At 41.6% G+C, this 25,375-nt stretch overlaps 1 non-coding gene across 1 annotated transcript; it reads left to right on the top strand.

Annotated features, from left to right (window-relative positions):
- The first annotated feature begins 11,767 nt into the window (after positions 1-11,767).
- LOC113001519 (small nucleolar RNA R71) lies at positions 11,768-11,875 on the top strand. The gene has a single exon (XR_003266914.1). It is a non-coding gene; the product is annotated as a small nucleolar RNA R71 (small nucleolar RNA).
- The last annotated feature ends 13,500 nt before the right edge of the window (positions 11,876-25,375 follow it).

Below are 25,375 nucleotides of genomic sequence, written 5' to 3'. Positions count from 1 at the left end.
GTGGAAGGAAATGTCATCAAAGTACTTGGCTAACCTCAAGATGTGAGTTTGATAAGGTATCAACTTCGGATCCCTAGTTTCCCATTCTCCTTTCAACTGGCGTATCACCAAAGCTGAGTCTCCATACACCTTGAGTAGTTTTACATCAAAATCAATGGCCGCCTGAACCCCGAGGGCGCATGCTTCGTACTCGGCCATATTGTTGGTACAATCAAAACCTAACCGAGCCATGAAAGGAATACACCGATCATCCGGGGATACCAGGACTGCCCTTACTCCGTGGCCCAAAGCATTAGATGTCCCATCGAAGCAAACAATCCATTTGTCTATGTCCTCGTGCGTCTGTTTCTCTTTGAATAGGGCCATGATATCTTCATCTGGGAACTCGGGGTGCATCGATCGATAATCCTGGAGGGGTTACTGGGCCAAATAATCCGCCAAGGCGCTTCCCTTTACCGCCTTTTGGGTGACGTAAACGATATCGAATTCAGATAATAGCACCTGCCACCTAGCGATTCGTCCTGTGAGGGCCGATTTCTCAAAGATGTATTTCACGGGATCCATTTTGGAAATAAGCCACGTGGTATGGCTGAGCATGTACTGCCTAAGCCGATGGGATGCCCATACCAGAGCACAACACGTCCTTTCCAGCATTGAGTAATTCATCTCACATGCGGTAAACTTCTTGCTCAGATAGTAGATGGCTTGCTCCTTTTTCCCAGAATCATCATGCTGACCCAACACACACCCCATAGACTCATCCAACACGGTCATGTACAGGAAAAGAGGTCTTCCTGTTACAGGTGGCATGAGCACCGGGGGATTCGCGAGACTCTGTTTGATCTTCTCGAAGGCCTCTTGGCAGTCACTGTTCCATAGGACCGCCTGGTTCTTACGTAATAGCTTAAAAATGGGCTCACAGGTAGGGGTGAGTTGCGAGATAAATCTCGCGCTATAATTCAACCTGCCCAAAAACCCCCGAACCTGCTTCTCCGTGCGTGGTTCCGGCATTTCAAGGATGGCCTTCACTTTCTCGGGATCTATCTCTATCCCTTTTTGACTTACGATAAATCCTAGCAGCTTCCCCGACTTCACCCCAAAGGTGCACTTGGTTGGGTTTAGTTTTGATTGGTATTTCCACAACCTTCCAAATAGCTTACGCAGATTGACAAGGTGTTCGTCCTCAGTCCGAGACTTGGCAATCATGTCATCTACATAGACCTCTATTTCCTTATGCATCATATCATGGAACAACGCCACCATGGCACGCTGATAGGTTGCCCCAGCATTTTTCAGCCCGAAGGCCATCACTTTATAGCAGAATGTCCCCCATAGGGTGACGAAAGTGGTCTTCTCTACATCCTCGGGTGCCATCTTTATCTGATTATACCCCGAGAAACCATCCATAAATGAGAAAAGGGCGAATTTGGCTGTATTATCTACCAATATATCAATGTGTGGCAGGGGAAAATTGTCTTTAGGACTGGCTCGGTTCAAGTCCCGGTAGTCTACACACATTCGAACCTTGCCGTCCTTTTTCGGGACTGGGACAAGGTTGGCCACCCACTCCGGGTACCGCGCCACAGCTAAGAAACCTGCATCAAACTGCTTCCTTACTTCTTCTTTAATTTTTAAAGACATCTCGGGTTTCATTCTTCGCAACTTTTGCTTAACCGGGGAAAACCCAGGATTCAAAGGCAACTTATGCTGCACAATGTCGGCATCCAGACCGGGCATGTCTTGATATGACCACGCAAAGACATCTTGATACTCTTCAAGAAGGGTTATCAAGCCTTGGCGGATAGGCGTGGTCATACCGGTTCCTACCTTTACTTCTTTCTTTTCCTCCGTGGTCCCCAAGTTTACCAATTCGGTTTCTTCTTGGTGAGGCTTCATTTCACGTTCTTCCTGAGCGACCAACCTCTCCAACTCAGGTGACAAGACGTCCTCTTCCTCTTCCTCGTTTATCGTTTGGCTTATATCTCGATCGAAATCGATTGTCACACCCTCGTTGTTAGGATCCTCAAAAAATAGACCCTCATATCTATACCAAACAAGACAAAAGAAACAAAAACACGCAAAATGATATGAGAAAAGGTGGAGCCGCAAGAACAGATGAAACAAGATCTCTTTGTTTATTTAATAAGGTAGGTTTCACAAAACAAAAGAGAAAGGAAATCTATAGGCTCTAATTACATTGAATCAGCGATATAGACTTCTGATTGGGTTATCACGCGCCAGTTCCCCACTTGGGAATCTGGGTGGCATGGTTGCACAAAACTTGGTGGGTCTTGAGGGAACTCCTCTTCTATTGCGGCCACCTCCTCCTCGGACACCATTCCAGCACTGGTGAAACACTGTCTAATACGGTCGGGCCATACCCTATCCGCCCGAAATCTTGACGGCACGTTCCTCCTCCCCGGCATCCCGGGCTCATACCCTAATCCATACTTGTATGGATTTCCCTTGATATCGACCACGTCAGCATTCCCGAGGCAGTCCTTGCCTAGACCCATTCCGGGCTCAAATCCGTTCCTGAGCATAACACGTGCCACCATTATGGCCGCTTTGGAGAGAGAAGGTAGCGACGAACTTGGTTCCACAGAGGCGCAGCTCACCACCTCAAAGGATTGGAAAGCCGTTTCCAATGATTCTTCCGCCACTTCTACGTACGGTGCGGAGGAGGGGCAGCTCACTAACATATCCTCTTCACCCGACACTATCACTAAAAGTCCACCCACTACGAACTTCAATTTCTGGTGAAGCGTTGAAGGGACCACTCCCAGGGCATGAATCCAAGGTCTTCCCAAGAGGCAGCTATAGGCGGGATTTATATCCTTTACTTGAAACACCAGGTTGCAAGTGTGGGGGCCTATCTGAATGGGAATGTCGATTTCCCCCATCACTTCCTGCCGAGTACCCTCAAAGGCTCGCACCACCATCGAGCTCGGTTTTAAACGTGACGCACTAAAAGGAAGCATTTCCAAAGTGGTCTTCGGCATTACATTTAAACTCGATCCATTGTCGATAAGTACCTTTGCGACAACGTGGTCCATACATCTCACTGACACATGTAGAGCCTTGTTGTGTCCTTGATCGAGGCCGTACCCGAATCAAATAAACATGAAAATGCAGTAACTAGGAAGTGATCCTAGGTCGTTTCCCAACGAGCAGTGACAAACAAAATGTTCATAATATACTTGCGGTAACAGTAACGATTGGGGGGGAGGGGTTTGGTTGTTTGGTAATTAAAGAGCAGAACAAGTAAACTGGAATACGAAACTACTAATATTAAAAACGGGTTGTTTCCTCTGATTCAGAAGCCATTCTCTTATCCTGGGTTATGGAGAATTCGTCCCCAACAGTCAACCACTTAATACAACCCTATTTCAATTTACTAAGTGAAAATCAACTTAGGGTTTTCAATACGTGATTAGGCACCACATACATCAGTTAGCCCTTCGTCCATTAAGCATGAACGCAAGTTAGGCTCAGAGGCAATTAATCGAATACGAAGCGTGCACTGATTAATATTCATGAAATTGGGATAACTGGTGAAGGGAAAACTTCCAGGAAACCACATTACAAGCGAAACCTCAAAGAGAGTTGGGCTTCGTCCTCAAAAGGAAACAACACCAGAAAATCTAGCCTTCCATGGATTCAAACAGAAAACGCAAATCAAACATGAAGCAGAAATGTAAATGAACAGAAACGTAAATGAAAGTAGAAGAAGAAGCAAGAATGAACTCGTAATTAGAAGCAGAAAACGGAAATTTGCATTAAGAACAAAAACCGTAACAAGGGAACAGAAAAACGTGAAAACCTAAAACCAAAGCTCTGAATAATGAAAATAGCATAACAGAATGCCTTGCACGAATCCCAAGGATGCTATTTAAAAAGAGTCACTCAAAGTCACTGGGCCCTATTACAATACTCTAGCCCAAAACGAAATAAACACTGAACAACATAAAATAAAATTGTGAAATTTCCTAATTAGAAATTAACTAAGGTAAGCGCTGCTTTATTTGCCCTCTTCAAGTCCATAACCAAAATCCGAATTAAGCCCAATGTTTCATTAATTCCTGAAATTAGATTAAAAACATCAAATTAGCTAAATGAGCCCAAATAATAAAATTGCCTGATTAATTGACAATTGTTAGTGCTTAGCTCTACTGAGTTTTAAAAGATTGGCTAAGATTTTGTTAAAACATAAGCACTTAGACAATGAAGGAAAGCTGGAGTTGCTGCACATGATGTCCAACGTTATGTCAAAGAATAAGATCGGGCTGCACAATGCACAAGGCAAGATGAAATGTCAAATGAAGAATTGAAGCTGCAGGATTCACGATGTCGGATACAATGTCCAGGACATCCTGCCCGAAAATACTGGAGTTGCTAAAAGCATTGAAGCTGCAGGATCCACGATGTCGGATACAATGTCCAGGACATCCTGCCCGAAAATACTGGAGTTGCTAAAAGCATTGAAGCTGCAGGATCCACGATGTCGGATACGATGTCCAGGACATCTGGCCCGAAAATACTGGACATATAAATCTGTTATATCTTTAACAGATTATTGTGCAGTTAGCAAGAGATAAGATGATCTATCTTTAGGAACGAATTAAAAGAAAATTAAAGTTCGAATTACAAGAGTTCGTTCAGGGATTAAAGATTAAAGATTAAAGATAAAAACTAAAAGATCAAACTGTATCTTTTAGATCTTTAAGTGCAGATTTTTTCAGAAGAATGATAGATCTCATCCAGCACAAGAAGTTGCAGCCCAGATACGCACACTGCTATATAAACATGGAGGCTGCACGAGTCCTGTACCAAGTCCGGGATTGAAGAGTTATTTTGTGAGTTTTGGGACTTGAGTGTTTTGTGAGCCACCTTGATGGTACCCTAACATCAAGTGTTGGACCTGAGTGTGTAGAGTTGATCTCTAGTGTGTAGAGTTGATCTCTAGTGTGTAGAGTTGATCTCTAGTGTGTAGAGTTGATCTCTTTTGTTCAGAGAGAAATCTCTGGTGTGTCTTTGATTTATTTGTAAACACGGGAGTGTGATTGAGAGGGAGTGAGCGGGGTTCTCATATCTAAGAGTGGCTCTTAGGTAGAGATTGCACGGGTAGTGGTTAGGTGAGAAGGTTGTAAACAGTGGCTGTTAGACCTTGAACTAACACTATTTTAGTGGATTTCCTCCCTGGCTTGGTAGCCCCCAGATGTAGGTGAGGTTGCACCGAACTGGGTTAACAATTCTCTTGTGTTATTTACTTGTTTAATCTGTTCACACACTCAAACATAACCTGCATGTTCTGAAGCGTGATGTCGTGACATCCTGTACGACATCTGGCATTGGTATCAGAATTTCAACAATTAAGACCAATCAGTAATTAAAATGGTGCAAAAAGGGTTTAGAAAATAGAAGAAAATGATGGCAAATCAAAACCCCCCATACTTAGCCTTTTGCACTCCTGGGCAAAATGAAACAAAGAACAAAATCCAAGGATATCAAAGTGAGACAGACAAAAAAATTCACATATTTCTCAATGAACATCAAGGAATGAAAGGAATGAGTAACATCTAACATAAGGAGATCCAAAAATTCAAGACATTCATGAAAATCATCCAAGCAACCCAAACATGGCAAAATAGTTAATCAGCTCAAGAATGAAAAGGGATAAAGCCTCACAAGATATACACTCTATCTCTCAAGTGTCTAGGCTACTATTTACCCTCAAAGCACCCATGAAAGCAAACACCACATAAACTTGGCAAGATTCTAAAATTGACAATTAACCCACAAACACAAGCACATGAGAATCAAAAGGTCTTTTAAGGTTGTAATGGGGCCAAGGACAAGGTATGGAGAAATATGGAATAAGTGGCTAAATCCCAAAGGAATAGAGGAGCAATGGGGAATAAGTGCATATTAAGAAAAAAATAAGAAAATAAAAAGAAGTAAAGATAAAATTTAAACATAAAGAGTAGAACCAAGAGTTTCATCATTCTTGTGCCATTTAAAATCTTATTCACTCAACTTTATTGCTTTTCTTCTTCTTCTTTTTTTTTCGATTTTTTTTTTTTTTTTACTCTATAGCCTTTGAGAAACAACATTTCATTCAGCATGTCCAACATTTAACCAATATACAATGTACATCAAGTATGGCCCAAAATACATCACGAACCATAGCCAACAAAACAAGTTATCCAATGAAACAAAAAACCCCCCACACTTATTCCCAAAACAATTCCAAAGCTCCAAAATTCCTTAAAGATATGGTGATATCATGGTTTTTCATTTAAGGCTTGTAGTGAGCTTCAAAACAAGGAAAGGGAAACAAGGCTCAAAAGGGCTATCAAAGGAATTAATTCAAGGTAAGTCCATTTGGCTAGAAGCTTATAAGAACAAAATTGCCTCAATCATTTCCAAATATGCATGTGAATTAGGAAGCATCAACAAGAATCAAGCCAAGGCTATTGTGCAAGCAATCAATGGGGCAAAACACACCAAATGATTATGATGATGGATGGCTCAAATTCTCACAAAGGTAAACTCATCACTTTCAAATTGAGCTTTCAAAACTATCATGACATGTAGAGGAGAATCAAGGATTTCAAGTCACAAAATGTCAAGAACTTTTATTTTCAAAACAATTACCCATTTCTTGAACATATCCTATAATTCAAAGAAAAACATGCAAAGTCGTACATGCACACAAAATTGACCCAAAATATTAAACTAAAAATCCGACGAAACTAACAACATTAACAAATTAACACAACTAACAAATTAACAAAACCAACAAAACTAGCAAAACCAAAGAACACTCCCCCCATACTTAAACAACACATTGTCCTCAATGTAGCACAATTAAAAGATTAAAAACAATTAAATCATCAAAGAGAATCGGACAAGTGTAATAAAAGCAAAGAAGGAGGTAGGAAAAGAAAAACTCCCTAAGTCATGGTGGAGGAAGAGTAGGGTGGAGTAAGGAAGTCTCTTCCACCACTACGTCCACTAATGAAGGGTTCGTGAGGAATGGCTTAAGTCGATGTCCGTTGACCTTGAAGCTCTTGTTTGTGGAACTTCTTGGTCTTTTCTTTGTAGAACTTGGCATTCTCGTAGGCTTCTAGGCGGATTTCATCTAACTCACTCAGTTGCAACTTTCTTTCCTCACCAGCTTGATCCATAGAGAAGTTGCAAGTCTTCACTGCCCTGTAAGCTTTGTGCTTAATTTCCACTGGAAGATGACATGCCTTTCCAAAGACAACCCGATAAGGAGACATTGCTATGGGTGCTTTGTAGGCAGTCCGATGTGCCCAGAGAGCATCATCAAGCCTGGTACTCCAATCTTTCCTGCTTGGCTGCACAATCTTCTCTAAAATTTGCTTGATTTCCCGGTTAGAAATTTCTGCCTGTCCATTGGTCTGGGGGTGGTATGGTGTGGAGACCCTGTGTACCACCCCGTACTTTTTAAGCAAGGCATGCATTGTCCTATTGCAAAAATGGGTTCCTTGATCACTAACAATTGCTTTAGGTACTCCAAACCTGCAAAACAGATTAGACTTGACAAAGTCTGCAACAACTTTAGCATCATTAGTTCTGGTGGGCTTGGTTGGCTTCCACCCATTTTGAAACATAGTCAACTGCAAGGAGAATGTAAACATAACCAAAAGAGACAGGAAAAGGGCCCATGAAATCTATACCCCAAACATCAAACACCTCACAGAATAGCATAGGTTGCTGAGGCATTTGTTGTCGCCATGTAAGTGTATTTCCTGCTCTCTGACACTGCTCACAAGTGCTGCAGATCTTCCACGCATCTTTAAAGATGGTGGGCCAATAAAAACCACAATCAAGCACTTTGCGAGTTGTCCTTTGAACACCTAGATGACCTCCCAGTGCGGAAGAATGACAGAAATGCAGGACTGAGTCAGTCTCATGATCTGGAATGCATCGTTTAATTACCTGATCACTGCACAATTTCCACAAGTAGGGGTCATCCCAAATAAAATGCTTAGCATCACTTTTAATTTGATCTTTTTGGGCCTTAGATGCTAAGGGAGGAAAAACAGAGGCAGCTAAATAATTGACAATGTTAGCAAACCAGGGAGTAGAAAGAGAGTCAGAAATACTATACAGTATATACAAATGATCATCCGGGAAATCATCCCGAATAGGTGAATCTGCATCAGATACACGTTCGATCCGACTCAAATTATCAGCAACTAGATTTTGTGCTCCGCTCCTATCACGGATCTCCAAGTCAAACTCTTGGAGCCAGAGCATCCATCGGATCAACCTAGGCTTAGAATCAGCCTTCTTCAACAAGTACTTTAGAGCTGCATGGTCAGTATAAACAATAATGCGAGTACCAAGCAAATAAGATCGAAATTTTTCAAGAGCAAAAACTATGGCTAGAAGCTCTTTCTCAGTAGTAGTATAATTCGCTTGGGCAGCATCTAAAGTCCTAGAAGCATAATATATCACCCTGGGCAATTTATCAATTTTCTGAGCAAGGACAGCCCCCAATGCATAATTTGATGCATCACACATAAGCTCAAAAGGGGCTGTCCAATCGGGTGCCTGGATGATGGGGGTGGTAGTCAACGCTCTTTTGAGGCAATCAAAAGCCTCTTTGCATCTGTCATTAAAGTCAAACTCCACCTCCTTTTGCAACAAGTTGGACAGTGGAAGGGCTACTTTGCTAAAATCCCTTACAAAGCGCCTGTAGAATCCTGCATGACCAAGAAAAGATCGCACCTCTCGCACACAAGAGGGGTAAGGCAATTGTGAAATAACAGAAATTTTTGCAGGATCTACTTCAATACCCTTATTAGAAATAATGTGGCCTAAAACTATACCTTTCTCAACCATAAAATGACATTTTTCAAAATTTAGAACAAGGTTAGTTTCAATGCATCTATTCAAAACTTTTTCCAAACTATTCAAACAACCATCAAAAGAGGATCCATATACAGTGAAATCATCCATAAACACCTCTATGCAATTTTCTAAAAAATCACTGAAAATACTAATCATGCACCGCTGGAAGGTACCAGGGGCATTGCACAGGCCGAAAGGCATCCTCCTATAGGCAAAAGTGCCGAAGGGGCAGGTGAATGTGGTCTTTTCCTGATCCTCAGGAGCAATGGTAATTTGCATATAACCAGAAAAACCATCAAGGAAACAATAGTGGGATTTACCTGCCAGGCGTTCAAGCATCTGGTCAATGAATGGCAGGGGAAAATGGTCCTTTTTGGTAACCTGGTTCAGCCTCCTATAGTCAATGCAGACTCTCCAACTGTTCTGCACCCGAGTAGGAATCAGCTCCTCCTTCTTATTTTTTATGACTGTGAGGCCGGTCTTCTTCGGGACTACCTGGACGGGACTCATCCATTGGCTGTCGGAGATAGGATAAATGATTTCAGCTTGCAAAAGCTTGATTATCTCCTTCTTCACTACATCAAGAATCATCGGGTTGAGTCTTCTCTGTGGCTGTCTTACTGGTTTAGCTCCATCCTCTAAATTTATTCGATGCATACATGTGGATGGGCTAATACCAGGAATGTCCGCCAGGGTCCAGCCTATAGCCATCTTATGCTTCTTGAGAACTGACAACAACTTCTCCTCTTGCTCATCAGCAAGGGAGGCAGATATAATCACTGGAAAACTCTTGCTATCATCCAAGTAAGCGTATTTTAAATTTGATGGCAGAGGCTTCAATTCTGGTGTGGTCGGCTGGACAGTGGTAGAAGGAGATGGTTTCTCAGCCTTTACCTCATAAAGAAAGTCAGAGGTATGTGTAATTCCTGAAACATGGTTAGTCCTATCTGACTCTATAAAATCGATCTCAAGATGTAAAACAACACCACCAGACATGCAATCAATATCACTCTCAAATTCACTCTCAGCATCAAATTCAGACATATGATCAAGTACAATTTCAGACTCCATGCATGAAGAGTGAGAGGCATGCAAATTAGAATAAAGATCAGTCATGTATTCATCAACAACATGGTCAATTATTTCAGCACGAAATACAGAAAGATCTTCAGATGGGTATTTCATAGCATCCAGAATATTAAAATGAACAGTTATATCACCAAACTCCATGGATAGTGTGCCTGCATAAACATCTATCTTAGTTCTAGCAGTTTTCATAAAGGGTCTGCCTAGAATGATGGGAACTGATCCTTGAGAGAATCCATCTTCCATATTCAAAATATAAAAATCAACAGGGAAAATCAGTTCACCAACTCTAACTAAGACATCTTCTATGAAACCAACAGGGTAGGCAACACTTCTATTAGCTAAATGAATTACCACATTAGTTGACTGCAAGGGACCTAGAGATAGAGAATTAAAAATAGACAGAGGAATAACACTAACAGAAGCTCCTAAATCTAGCATGGCATTGTCAAACTTACTATTCCCTATATTACAAGGTATGCTGAATGTACCTGGATCTTTGCATTTTTCAGGGATTTGAGGAACAGATTTACCAATCAATGCGGAGAAATTTCTGCCCATGCTAATCCGTTCACTTCCTTTAAGCTTCCGCTTATTAGTGCACAGCTCCTTCAAGAATTTGGCATATCTTGGAATTTGCTTTATTGCATCCAACAGAGGTATGTTTACCTCTACTTTTCTAAACGTGTCCAAGATCTCTTTCTCTGCCTTTTCCATTTTTTGGTTGGAAACTGCTCTTGGAGGGAATGGAAGAGGGGGAATGTGCTGCTTCTGCAAATCAGAATTACCTGTGGAAGAAGATTCACCTGCACAGAAATTGTTAGGTAAATTTTTGTCATCACCTTTTTCTGGAGTAGAGTGAAGTTTGGCAGGTTCATTTGCAGATGAGGAAGGTGCTACAGGTTGAGGTCCTTGACACTGCTTTCCCGACCTCAATGAAATGGCACTGACATTTTTGGGATTTTGGACAGCTTGAGAAGGCAACTTGTCAGAATTCTGGGACTGTTGTTGATTCAATTGGGTAGCCAATTGTCCCATCTGATTGGTTAAGCTCTGAATGGAGGCTCTGGTCTCTTGCTGAAACTGCATGTTCTGCATAGTCATTTGCCTCACAAGTTCTTCGAGGGAAGGTTTTGGAGGGGCCTCAACTGTTGGTTGTTTCTGAGGTTGTTGCTGTTGTTGGATTGGTGGAGGAATGTATAGTCTGCTTGGGCCAGCGGCATTTTGGAAGGAAGGAGCAGGCTGCTGTTGTTGTTGCTGAGGGCTGGACCATCTGAGGTTAGGGTGATTCCTCCTTCCAGGGTTGTATCTGTTGCTGGAGAGGTCATAATTGTTCTACTGTGGTTGATTTTGCTGCTGAGGTTGAGGAGGTCTATTGTAAATATTTGCAGCATAAGCTTCAGGCTGCTCGATTGCTCCAGGTTGCTGCATGGAAGGGCAAAGGTCTGTATGGTGGTCAGCAGAGGAGCACAAACCATAAACCCTTGCAACAGGTACAGATTTCTGATTCAAGGCCAGCTGGGTTACCAAGTTAACCAATGCATCCAGTTTGCCTTCAAGCTTCTTAGTCTTAGATGATGCAGCTGAGTTTGTAGCTACCTCATGCACTCCTCTAATGACTATGGCATCATTTCTGGCGCTAAACTGCTGAGAGTTGGAAGCCATCTTCTCAATTAAATTTCTGGCTTCAGCAGGAGTCATGTCTCCAAGGGCTCCACCACTGGCAGCATCTATCATACTTCTCTCCATATTACTGAGTCCTTCATAAAAATATTGGAGAAGAAGCTGCTCCGAAATCTGATGGTGAGGGCAACTGGCACATAGTTTTTTAAATCCCTCCCAGTACTCATACAGGCTCTCTCCACTGAGTTGTCTAATACCTGAGATATCTTTCCTGATAGTTGTGGTCCTAGAAGCAGGGAAAATTTTTTCTAAGAATACTCTCTTAAGGTCATCCCAGCTCGTGATGGACCTTGGAGCAAGGTAATACAGCCAGTCCTTTGCCACTCCCTCCAGAAAATGAGCAAAAGCCTTCAGAAATATGTGATCCTCCTGGACATCTGGGGGTTTCATGGTGAAGCAGACAATATGAAATTCCTTCAAATGTTTGTGCGGGTCTTCACCTGCAAGGCCATGAAACTTTGGAAGCAAATGAATCAGTCCAGTTTTAAGAACATATGGGACATCCTCATCAGGGTATTGGATGCACAAGCTTTCGTAGGTGAAATCAGGTGCAGCCATTTCCCTTAGAGTCCTCTCACGGGGTGGAGGTTGTGCCATGTTCTCAGAATGTGCAAAATCAGAATGCTCAGAATCAGAATGCTCCAAATCAGGATGTTCAAAATCACCAATAACAGAATGCACAGATTCACCAGTAATGGAATGCTCAGGATGATCAAAAGGTATAAAATGATGCCTAACTAATCTATGAAATGTCCTATCTATCTCAGGGTCAAAGGGTTGTAAGTCAGATGGATTGCCTCTAGTCATACACTACATTCAGCATGCACAACTAGTTGCCTTGTCATGTAAATAAAGGTGCAGGTTTGAACTACAGCTACCCTCAAATGATATCCAAATGAATTGAACTTTTGTGAGCAACCTTATAAAATGATGAGAAGATAGCACAAAAAATTTCAGACAAAAATTCAAAGTCTAACTATGAAAGCTAAAATTGGTGGGTTAAGAAAAATAAGTGAATAAAACTTGAAAAATAAAAAACTTTTGACAGAGTCGCTTTTTTTGGACGATGGAGACCTCAGCCGGCCTATGGCGGGCTGCCACGGCATAGGAAATTTTTTTCTACCCCTAATGCATATATAATAATTGCAATTCTGATAACCGGAGCAAAAGTTATGGCCGTTTGAAGTTTTGACAAACACAAAATTTGCTACTTTTTTGGAACTTTAAAATCTGACCAAACTAAAGGCTCTAGCTATTTTTCCCACAAAATATGGATTAAAAGAAGTTACCACAAAAAAATTCAGCCAAAAATAACAACCCTAGCTACTAAAACAAAAAATCACAAATAATTCAGCATGGGTGGTCGCTACAATCCGTCTCTAATTGATTTCTACTACTACTCTGTTTTGCCGCAAGCAAAAGTGGTCGCTAAGTCCGTCGCAAAACACTATTCACAGCAAAACACCCAAGGCTGAAACAGGGGAAACGCTTAATGGGAAAACTGAAACAGAACACACATTAAACAAAATACCAGGACATTAAACAACACTAACACACATACTAACACAATACTAACAATTAAACATAAAACACGAAAGGATTAAACACACAACACTAGCTAGCTATTATGAACCTTTGGACACTGCTCCCCGGCAACGGCGCCAAATTTGATCGAGGCCGTACCCGAATCAAATAAACATGAAAATGCAGTAACTAGGAAGTGATCCTAGGTCGTTTCCCAACGAGCAGTGACAAACCAAATGTTCATAATATACTTGCAGTAACAGTAACGATTAGAGGGGGGGTTTTGTTGTTTGGTAATTAAAGAGCAGAATAAGTAAACTGGAATACGAAACTACTAATATTAAAAAGGGGTTGTTTCCTCTGATTCAGAAGCCATTCTCTTATCATGGGTTATGGAGAATTCGTCCCTAACAATCAACCACTTAATACAACCCTATTTCAATTTACTAAGCGAAAATCAACTTAGGGTTTTCAATACGTGATTAGGCACCACATACACCAGTTAGCCCTTCGTCCATTAAGCATGAACGCAAGTTAGGCTCAGAGGTAATTAATCGAACACGAAGCGTGCACTGATTAATATTCACGAAATTGGGATAACTGGTGAAGGGAAAACTGCCAGGAAACCACATTACAAGCGAAACCTCAAAGAGAGTTGGGCTTCGTCCTCAAAAGGAAACAACACCAGAAAATTTAGCCTTCCATGGATTCAAACAGAAAACGCAAATGAAACATGAAGCAGAAACGTAAATGAACAAAAACGTAAATGAAAGTAGAAGAAGAAGCAAGAATGAACTCATAATTAGAAGCAGAAAATGGAAATTTGCATTAAGAACGAAAACCGTAACAAGGGAATAGAAAAACGTGAAAACCTAAAACCAAAGCTCTGAATAATGAAACTAGCATAACAGAATGCCTTGCACGAATCCCAAGGATGCTATTTAAAAAGAGCCACTCAAAGTCACTGGGCCCTATTACAATACTCTGGCCCAAAACGAAATAAACACTGAACAACATAAAATAAAATTGCAAAATTAACTAAGGTAAGCGCTGCTTTATTTGCCCTCTTCAAGTCCATAACCAAAATCCGGATTAAGCCCAATGTTTCATTAATTCCTGAAATTAGATTTAAAACATCAAATTAGCTAAATGAGCCCAAATAATAAAACTGCCTGATTAATTGACAATTAAGACCAATCAGTAATTAAAATGGTGCAAAAAGGGTTTAGAAAATAGAAGAAAATGATGGCACATCAGTCCTCTCCCCTCAACGGGAATCTCTTCTTCCGCAAACGCGATATAATTGTTGGTGGTTATATGATTAACGATAGCTTCGAAACCCTCCACCGAGATATCATGTGCTACATGGGCATTGTTAAGGACCTTCATCAACAGCGCACGATGAGGCTCGGAGTTTATGAGTAGTTCAAGCAAAGAGATCCTTGCCGGAGTTTTATTCAGCTGCTCGACTACCTTAAACTCGCTTTGTTGGATGAGGCGGAGGAACTCATGGGCTTATTCCAAAGTCACTGTTTTTCCTTGAAGTCCTTCTTTCTTTTCGGCCCTTCTTACTACTGGAGGATCTACTTCTTTCGAGGGGGTGGCTGTGCATGTTTATAGGTCGCGCCGGGGGCTGTATTATTAACTGGCCGAGGTGCGGCTGGAGCTGTGCGTTGAGCCGGCACTCTTTCTGCTGCGGGTGGTCCTTTTACTTGAGTCGGGAGGGAATTCCCGGCTCGGATTAAAAAATTTGGGGGATTGGGCTGGTATGAGCTTTGGATATTTTGGGGTGCTTTCATCCACGTCGGGGCGGTGGTGACCCCGTAGGCGTCTCCTTCCTTTTTCCTCGCGCCCCCTACTGGGGCTCTTCTGTTGTTGTTGGGGGCCATATTGGCAACATATTCGAACTTGCCTTTTTGTAGTCCAGATTCAATCCTTTCTCCGGCGAAGACGAGATCTGCAAAGTTAGCTGGCATGTAGCCTATCAGCTTTTCATAGTAGAGCGTGGGTAACGTATCTACCATAATTGTGATCATCTCCCTCTCCGTCATGGGCGGTACGACTTGGGCTGCGAGATCTCTCCATCTTTGGGCATATTCCTTAATGGACTCATGCTCTCGCTTAGTCATACCCTGAAGCTGGTTCCGATCGGGAGCCATGTCCGTATTGTACTGGTACTGCCTAATGAAGGCAGTTGCCAAGTCCTTCCATGATCAGATCTGGGAAGCTTCCAGATTGGTATACCATGCTACAGCTGCACCGGCCAAGCTGTCTTGAAAGAAATGGACCAACAACTTTTCGTTCGCAGAATACGCCCCCATCTTTCGGCAATACATCCGGAGATGCCCTTTTGGACATGTCGTCTCTTAACCTCTCTTCAAGCGCCTCAATCTTTCCCTTATCTTCCGCGAAGGGAACAGATTCTTTTACGGGTGTGGGTGAGGCCGGGATATGGCGGACTATGTTCGGTTGGGGTAGTTCATGTGGGGACGGATCTTTGAGGCGGAGCAGGGGGCCAAGATGGGTATCTCCTTCCTCATCGTCTTGCCCGGGATAGTCGTCATAAGGTGGGAGTTGCCCCTCGAAAGTAGGGGCATGGCTTAAATCTTCCGGGGTGGCACGGGGGGTGAAGTCCGGAGGCAAGCCGTAAGGATAAGCTTGCGGACTATACCTTCGACCAAACACGGCCGTGTTTCTATCTCGGTCCGGATTTAAGGGGGTTTGCAGCACCGGCTCTGCTTCCCTAACTGTACTGGAGGCGGTTGCCGTGGCTTTATCCTCTATAGTTTTCTGGAGTTTTAACATGACCTCCGAGATGGAAGCCATTTGATCTTTTAAAGCCGATAGATCGGCCTTCATCTGTTCCTGCACGCCCTCTTCATTATCTATTTTTTTGGATCGAGTGTTATAGGGGTGCCTTGGTGTTTTCTTAGTTATGATGAAATTCCTAAAGAAATAAACAACGGTGAGTATGCCACCAAAACATGAATATGCAAATGGATGATCGGAGCACTTGGATCCACCCCAAGGTTCTTAGATAACATGATGAGTTCAGAACTTCTCATTTTATAAAAAGAACAAAGCTTTCATCTAGCCAAGATTATACAAAGGTATTACAAGAGAACTTAACGGTTTCTAATTATGTGGGCCATCAAATCTATCATGTGTTGACAGTAATTGATTAGCCCATGAATCTCCTCGGGGGTCGTACACACTTCGGCCATGGCTTTTGCTTTGGCTAATAGACGCGGGAGGTCTTGACTTCCATTCAAGGTCAAGGCGAACCTATCCATCCACATAGTCGCTTCTTGATGCAATGCATCAATCACCCTCCCTCTTGCTTCTTTTTCGGCATACACTTGTGCAAAATCCTCCACTAGCTTTTGTTCATGGTCCATAGACTGGTTCAATTCTTCCTTGTATTGCCCTATGATAGCTAGCATGCTTTGCTCCGTGGCTTCCAAGTGTTGAGCCAAACTCCTTTTGGACCTCGCGCAAGCAACTAACTCTTCTTTTAAGATCATGCCATGCACCCGTGACCGATCTCTTTCCTCTCTTCGGAGCTTGAGCTCATTGTTGCTACCCCACAATGCTCCTCAGAATTTCTCTCAGCCATATTCCTCCTTGCGGGCCCTTTTGGTTTGTTGTTCAAGGGCTCTTGCAGTGGCCGCGTTTTCCTCTTGTAACTCGGTGCACTCTTTCCGGATGTGTGTAGCAGCTGATTTGAACTTCTCCTTGGCGAGTCTTGCCTTCCCTAGCTCCAATTTTAGAGCTCGGGTATAGGGCCCCTTTTTTACTCAAACCCGTGGGTGCTTAGAATGCAGTGTAAAGAATGCGAAATAGACAACAGTTATTTACATCTACACAGTTCAACAAATGCACACACGAAGTTCCACAAATCCACAATTCCTTAAAATAGGCCTAACTCACAAAATCGTCCCCAGTGGAGTCGCGAACTGTCGCAACGTGCCCTTCGCGGGCGAGCGAGGGCGAGGCTCACAGGTGCGCTTTCCAAAGGAGGAAAGGTGTGCGGAGTCGCCACCAACGTTTATTTGTGGAAAACGTCGGAAAAATCGAAGGAAACCGGTCAAAATGAAAATTCTAAGTTCGGGAGTTGTATTTACGCTTGAGGAAGGTATTAGCACCTCTCACGTTTGTCTCAAAGGACAACAACCTATTTTTAGAATTGTGGAAATTGTATTACCTTAACTTTTATTTCTTTTTATTTTTTGAGGTCGACAAAAGCGGGGCTGTTGCTCCTACGTACCCTCCATCGAAGAGGAAATCAGACCTACATAGTTCTTTCTTTATGCGTGAATCAAGCGGTTCTTTTTACTTGAAAGGTGATCATTTTAAGGCGTTGGACCTTAAAAATGATCCATTTTACTTGGTAAGAAACTGAAATGATAAACTTTCAAAACCCTATTTTTTGTGGACAAGCTTGACTAGGCGAGTTGATTTTAGCCTTAGTTTCGCTTTAGTTATTAGTCAATTCAATTAAGAATGAGAAATCCCAAAGAGAAAACGTCCGATTGATTTTTCGCTTTATTTTACTAAAAGGTATTTTTTGATTATTATATTATTCTTTTACCTCTTTTTTTGATTTCCAATGTGGTTACAGCACGACCGAATGGTTGGAATTCATTTTAACCGAAATTAACGGATGATACAATTCAAACGATCGGTGGAAATTTATTTTTATTTTTAGATTAGGCGAGAAATGACTTAAATAAATGGCTGAAGCACGTCAAAAGGGGGTATAAAAAGCGAATGAAAACGAGAATAAAAATACATGAAACAAAATGTGGACCACCACGGGTACATAGAATGAATTGAAAAGCTCGGTTTTGAGGTACTTACCCGTTGAAGACTGAAGAAAACGAAGAACGAACGATGAATGTTGAAGAACGGTCGAGAATCTTCGCGCAATTACTCACGGAAACGTTACGGAAGCGCCTCGGCTTGGATTTTCTTCACGGAAATAATTTTCCTCAGCAATTTCGAGAGAATGAGAAGTGCCAAGAAGGCTGACCCCCTTCTCCCTTCACTCCTCCCCCTATTTATAGCTAAATAGGGGAGGAGCTTGCCACCCAGCTCGCCCAGGCGAGCAAGGTTGCTTCCTCCAGAAGCAACAACCTTCTGGAGGAAGAATCTGGAAGACCCAAGTGGGCCATATTGCTATTTGTACCCCCCTTTTTACTAAATGCACCCCCCTTCTACTTTTTTTGGTAATTCTTTTTCCTTAACGTTACGAAAATTTACGAATTTCGTAACGATACTTATTTTCCTTCCGCGAGGTTACGAGTCCTTATGGATTATGTATTTACTCTTTTTTAGCTTTCGAAGAAGTTACGAAAACTCACGGATTGCGAAAAATACCTCCTTTCGATTTCCGTCATATCACGGAATTTTCACGGATCGCGTAAGCCTGCTTCCTTTTGATTTTCGGCACGTCTCGGGACTTCACATATTGTGCAACAAAGGGTGCCAAATATCTCGAAGCGGTCAATCAATGGTTGTATATCATCAAATTATAATCCCCGAACGAAATTAGGGTATGACAGTACCGGCTGACTTGAATTTTTCTTTGGCGAGTCTTTCCTTTCCTAGCTCTAATTTTAGAGCTTGGACTTCTTCATCCTCTTCCGGAGCTTCGAAGTTCTCCTCATTCATAACTTTCAACTTGGAGAGCCAATCTAACCCTCGCGTATGAACCCTTAGCCATTCATGATAACCACCGATGATGCGATTACGGATGCCCCTAAGTTCTTTATCTTTCCTCAACAGACTTCTCCACGCCTTGTGGACTCTTTGTAAAACCTTGAGACTCTTTGTAGGCCTACTACGCCGTTTCGAGTTTGCTTCATACGATCCAACTCTCTTGCCGAATCCTTGACCACAGCTGCAATCTTGCTCAAGGAAGGAAGAAACCCGAAGAAAAGATATGGTTTTCTCCCCCCAAGAGGGCATCCTAATATCTCCTCAAATTCTTCAACAGTCGGTACCATTTGGAAGTCCCTAAACGTGAAGCATCTCAACGGCTGGTCATAGTATTGGGCGAGGGATACAACAGCTTCCGTAAATACCTCCACTGCGGTCAAATCCAAAATCTTTCCGTACACTTTGCGGAAGGCTTGCCTTTGGAGGGGTCCCATCAACCGTCCCAACTCCTTAAGGCTGGTGACATCTAAACCCTTAATCTTGACTTGATAATATCTTTTTCCATTTTGATTTGTCCCCATCATTTACCTAAAAAAGGGGTGGATCAAGACTCCGGTATGAATGATGCAATGCGCATGCATGAAACAGAAAGAAAACAAAACAAAGGGGTAATTTACATATACGAGACAAAAAAGATCCATCTTTTTAATACTACGTTCTAGGCATTATGGCGCCTCAACGTATGTATTAAAAAGTGACATAGTACTCTAGAGAAAAAAACATCACTAGCAAAACTACATTTTATGTGCTATTCGCAGAGGAATGCATGAGAACAAATGGCACGGAGCGTATTTGCTCTATGCCCTTATTTGGGAACCTATAGGATAATATCTAGGGGTCTCTAATAACTACTCCCAACGATTCATAACTCACATGGCTGTTTTCTAGAGGTATCATCACTCAAGATAATAATATTGTGGCGGTATGGAATACCAGCGACAACATATTATAAAGAGAGAAAGCTCTAGACGAGGTTTCACTATTATCAAGCAAGTCGGAGACCTAGCATGATCATAGATTCACCTCCACTCCTTAGATTCCCATGAACCCGGGTATAGGGCCCCTTTTTAACTCAAACCCGTGGGTGCTTAGAATGCAGTGTAAAAATGTGGAAAAGACAGCAGTTATTACATTTTACACAGTTCAAAAAATGCATACACAAAGTTTCACAATTCCACAATTCTTTAAAATAGGCCTAACCCACAAAAAACAATCCCCAGTGGAGTCGCCAACTGTCGCAACATGCCCTTTTGCGAGCCAGCGAGGCGAGTTCGGGAGTTGTATTTATGTTTGTGGAAGGTATTAGCACCTCTCACGTTTGTCTCAAAGGACAACAGCCATATTTTTAGAATTGTGGAAATTGTGTTACCTTAACTTTTATTTCTTTTTTATTTTTGAGGTCAACAAAAGCGGAGCTCTTGCTCCTACGTACCCTCCATCGAAGAGGAAATCAGACCCACGTAGTTCTTTTTAAGGGTGAATCAAGCGATTCTTTTTACTTGGAAGGTGATCATTTTAAGGCGTTGGACCTTAAAAATGATCCATTTACTTGGTAATAAAAACTAAGATATTGAACTTTCAAATCCTTTTTTAGTGATTTTTTTGTGGACGAGCTTGACTTTGCGGGTTGATTTTAGCCTTAATTTCACTTTAGTTATTAGTCAATTCAATTAAGAAAGAGAAATCCCAAAGAGAAACGTCTGATTGATTTTTTTTACTTTATTTTACTAAAAGGTATTTTTGATTATTATATTATTATTTTACCTCTTTTTTTATTTCCAACGTGGTTACGGCACGACCGAACGGTCGGATTTCATTTTAACAGAAATTAACGTATATTACAAATCAAATGATCGGTGGAAATTTATTTTATTTTTTGATTAAGCGAGAAATGACTTAAATAAATGACTGAAGCACGTCAAAAGGGGATACGGAAAAGTAAATGAAACGAGAATAAAAGTACACAAAACAAATGGGGACCACCAAAGGTACATAGAATGAATTGAAAAGCTTGATTTGGGGTACTTACCGGTTGAAGACCGAAGAACAATGAAGAACGAACGGTGAATGTCGAAGAACGGTTGAAAATCTTCACATAATTACCCACGGAAATGTTATGGAAACGTTACGGAAGCGCCTCGGCTTGGGTTTTCTTCACGGAAACAATTTTCCTCAGCAATTTCAAGTGAATACGAAGTGCCAAGAAGGCTGAACCCTTTTCTTCTTCACTCCTCCCCCAATTTATAGCAAAATAGGGGAAGAGCTTGCCACCCAGCTCGCCCAGGCGAGCCAGGTTGCTTCCTCCAGAAGCAACTGCCTTCTGGAGGAAGAATCTGGAAGGCCCAAGTAAGCCTGGTTGCTATTTGCACCCCTTTTTTACTAAATACACCCCCTTTACTTTTTTAGTGATTCTTTTTCCGTAACATTATGAAACTTTACGAATTTCGTAACGATACTTATTTTCTATGTATTTACTCTTTTTTAGCTTTTGAAAAAGTTACGAAACTCACGGATTGCGTAACAATACTTCCTTTTGGTTTCTGCCACGTTACGGAATTTCACGGATTGCGTAACAACGCTTCCATTTGATTTCCGGCAGGTCTCGGGACTTCACATATTGTGCAACAAAGGGTGCCAAGTACTTTGAAGCGGTCAATTAAAGGTTGCATGCCATCCAGCAATAGTCCCCGAACGAAATTAAGGTATGACACTTAGTTTGTAGTCTCAGCCCATCTATGAACATATTCAGTTGGATTGGCTCGGAGAATCCATGGGTGTGAGTTCTTCTTAGTAAGTCTCTAAATCTCTGCAACGCCTCACTCAAGGAATCATCAGGGAATTGATGAAATAAAGATACTGCTACCTTCCCTTCAGCAAACTTAGATTTTGGGAAATACTTCTTTAGGAACTTTTCCATAACTTCTTCCCAAGTTTTAAGACTGTTACCTTTGAATGAGTGGAGCCACCTCTTGGCCTCTCCTGCCAGTGAAAATGAGAAAAGGCTGAGTTTGATAGCTTCATCTAGTACACTGGCAATCTTAACAGTGTTGCGAATCTCAATAAATGTTGCCAAGTGTCCATAGCGATCTTCATTAGGTAATCCTTGAAATAAATTCCCTTGTATCAAATGGATCAAAGAATGTGGGTAGGTGATATTGTGCGCTTGCACTTGAGGACGTGCAATGCTAGTGAAAAATTGTGGTACCGAGCTACTTGAATAGTCCTCAAGGGTAGTCCTCTGGTCGTGCTCATTTTCCATGGTAGCGGTTTCAGACAATTGATTAGTGGATTCCCTTGATGATGGTGAATCAGAAAAATGGGTCTCTTCCTCAAGAATGGATGCAACTGTTCTATCTTGCAACAGTTTCCTTCTCCTCTCAGCCCTATTCCTTCTTAGTGTAGCTTCAATTTCTAAGTCCAAAGGAACTAAAGTGCCTATGGGAGATCTATGCATAAACAATGCTAACAGAACAACGGTTATCTAGTTCAATAAGAGAAGACAAATATAAATTAAAGATCAAATATTCACAGAAACAATCAAAGAATCACAAATAAAGAATAAACACCTATGAACGAGCTAACTTCCCAAATAAAAAGAAGTTCCCCGGCAATGGCGCCAAAAACTTGTTTGCAGTCGGCAAGTGTACTTGATCACACAAGTAGTATAAAATGGTAAGAACCGAGTATCGAACTCTCGGGGAACTTGTGTTATCTAGCAAGCTATTTCGGTAAATAGGTGTCTGGTATGAAATGATGATTGTGGTTATTAACAGGTATATAAACTATCTATGCAAAAAGAAAGAAAATCATGCAAGAGAAATGTTGTGTAAAAACAAGTAGAGAAGCGTTGGTCTTCCTAATAGGTTCCTGATGCTAAAATGGATGTTCTCTATCTAACAATACTCATGTATTCCTATGTTGTCTCCTAGACTGCTAGACCCCGATTCCTTATGATAGCCTAGCCTAATCCTGATCAAGCCTCGTCCGTAGATTCATCTTGTAAGACTAAACTCAACCAAGACCGCATTAAGACACACATACACAACTAAGTTCTTGTACCCTAATTCCTCGTGACAGTACAACAACTTAGCCCCGTACTATCAAGGACTTTAGAATCAGACCAGTTTCCATTGTTGAATGACCCTAACAAAGCATGCATCTACGTGATCAAGGTAAAGGCATACTGGAATGAAAAACAGATAGCACAGAGAAAACACAAAACATCATTACATAGATAGAAATATATTTACATCAGGTACCTACAGGGAAAATCCAACAGAGGATTTAACTTTCCATAGTCCGAAAGCCTCCTTTACAACACAGAGAAGAACAAGATGAAAGATTGCAAAAATACAAGTGGTGAGGATGTCTCCTCCACCTCTAGGATCTCACAATCACTCACAAACTCATCTCAAGCTCTCAGAATGGCTTCCGCTTCGAGCTCTCATCTCTGCAGATCTTCACATAGAAAAATCTCTCAAAACTCTTTGGAACTTGGACCTTTCTCTCTCTAGAACTTCCTACACATGTAAAAGCTTCAAGCCAAGGCCAGACTCTTGTGCATGCAGAGACTTCTCAAGAACAAAGGCCAAACTCCTCCAAAAAATCTTATTTCAAGCTTAAATAGGTGAGTTGGTCCGTGCTCGCGCGCTTAGTGCAAATTTGAATTGCTTAGCGCGCATAAGTAGATTTTGGCTTAGCGTGCTTCTCTCACTTAGCGGATGAGCTAAAACGGTGCGCTTGATGACCTGGAGCGGTGTTCTCAATGAACCTGACAACTCATCTTCTTCTGGATTCTTCCTCGTGCTTAGCCACTGAGTGTCGCGCTTAACGAATGCTCGCTAAGCCAGCAGATAGGCTTAGCAAGAAGGTGAAAACAACACTTTTGCCAATTTTCCTAATTAACCTGAAATTGAGAGAAATTGATTATTAAACACACAAAACAAAAGTATAAATTATCTATTACCTATATTTAACAAAAAGTACTTATAATATTACAAAACAACTATAAATTGGAGAATTTTGATACAATATACACAAGTTTTATACACAAAAGTTAGTCATTTTCACCGACTAACACATGATCCTCTTGAATTAAACTAGAGAAGCACATGGTCCTTTGGCATCATCAAAACATCAAAATGCCTTTGCTTCTACAATCCTCTTGAATTGAACTTGAGAAGCACATGGTCCTTTGGCATCGTCCAAACATCAAAATTCCTTTGCTTGTACAATCTCCCACTTTTTGATGATGAAAATTTAATTCCTAAAATCAAGATACAAGATAGAACATTCACTCATTCCATACTCCCCCTATGTTTTGGAATTTATCATCTCTTGATTTCTAAGCTTCTAAGCCCCGTTTCTCTCCCCCTTTGGCAACATCAAAAAGCCAAAGTACGTGGAAATCAACATAAGGCAGAAAATAACACAGCCATAATCATTCACAAGTCAAAAATCAAACATAATTCAATCATAAATACTAAGTGCCAAGTACTGAAATATAACTAAAGTTCAGAGAATAATGTCTTAAAAAAACATAGCCAAATACATGGCTTAAAATAAAATATAATAATAATCTAAATCTATGAAGGTGGCGGTGGAAAATCAAAGCACCAACGAAGACAACTCACATCCTCCTCAAGCTGAGTGATGCGGGTATCCATTCCTTCAAAGCGAGCATCAATGGCATCGATACGACCATCCAAGGAATCAAAGCGTTCACCAACATAGGTGTGGAGGCCTCGTAACTCCGAAAGAACTTCATGCATGTGGGATGAGGAGTCATCTCGTTAAGGCAAAGGAGAGGGAGTACGTTCGTCTTGCAGAGGTTGCGCGTCCTTCTTCAACCATTTCCCATCCATGTCCTTACGGTAGCCAAAGGAGGTTACCGCACTGGCAGCAATAGCAAAGGAACGTTGAACTTGCACCAAAGGCTCAAAATTCAATGGAATTTCAAAATGTCGAAGCAACAAAGTCACTAGCTGAGGGTAAGGTAGATGTGCACCAGACCGCAATGTATTATGCATGTGGTAACGAATCAAATGGGCCCAGTCGATTGGACGGCCGGTTAAGAAAGCCCACATCAGAATGAAGTCCTCCTCAGAGGCTTGAGCGAGATTAGAAGAACGAGGCATCAAAATTCTAACAATGATATAGTGCATGATGCGACAATCAAATGTCAATGACCCGACAAGCAGTCTGCCGGCCGTATCTGCCTGGTCAATGCAGACCATGCGGCGGGCATCATGACTAAAGTAATCAAACTTCCATTCATCAACAAGGGTACTCGCAAAAGGTGCACCCTGACTGGGTAGTTGTGTCAGAGAAAAGAAAAGAGACTCATCAATAATCATAGGGATACCATGCACCTCAGAAATTAAAGTTCCATCTTGAATTTTCAAATTTGAGTAAAAGACTCGTACTAACTCAGGATAATATGGTAATTTTAATGACATAAAAGGAATCAGACTAG

This window comes from Glycine max, chromosome 4 (genome assembly GCF_000004515.6).
Source record: "Glycine max cultivar Williams 82 chromosome 4, Glycine_max_v4.0, whole genome shotgun sequence".
NCBI classification, from domain to species: Eukaryota; Viridiplantae; Streptophyta; class Magnoliopsida; order Fabales; family Fabaceae; genus Glycine; species Glycine max.
This window is presented reverse-complemented; position numbering and strand designations above follow the sequence as displayed.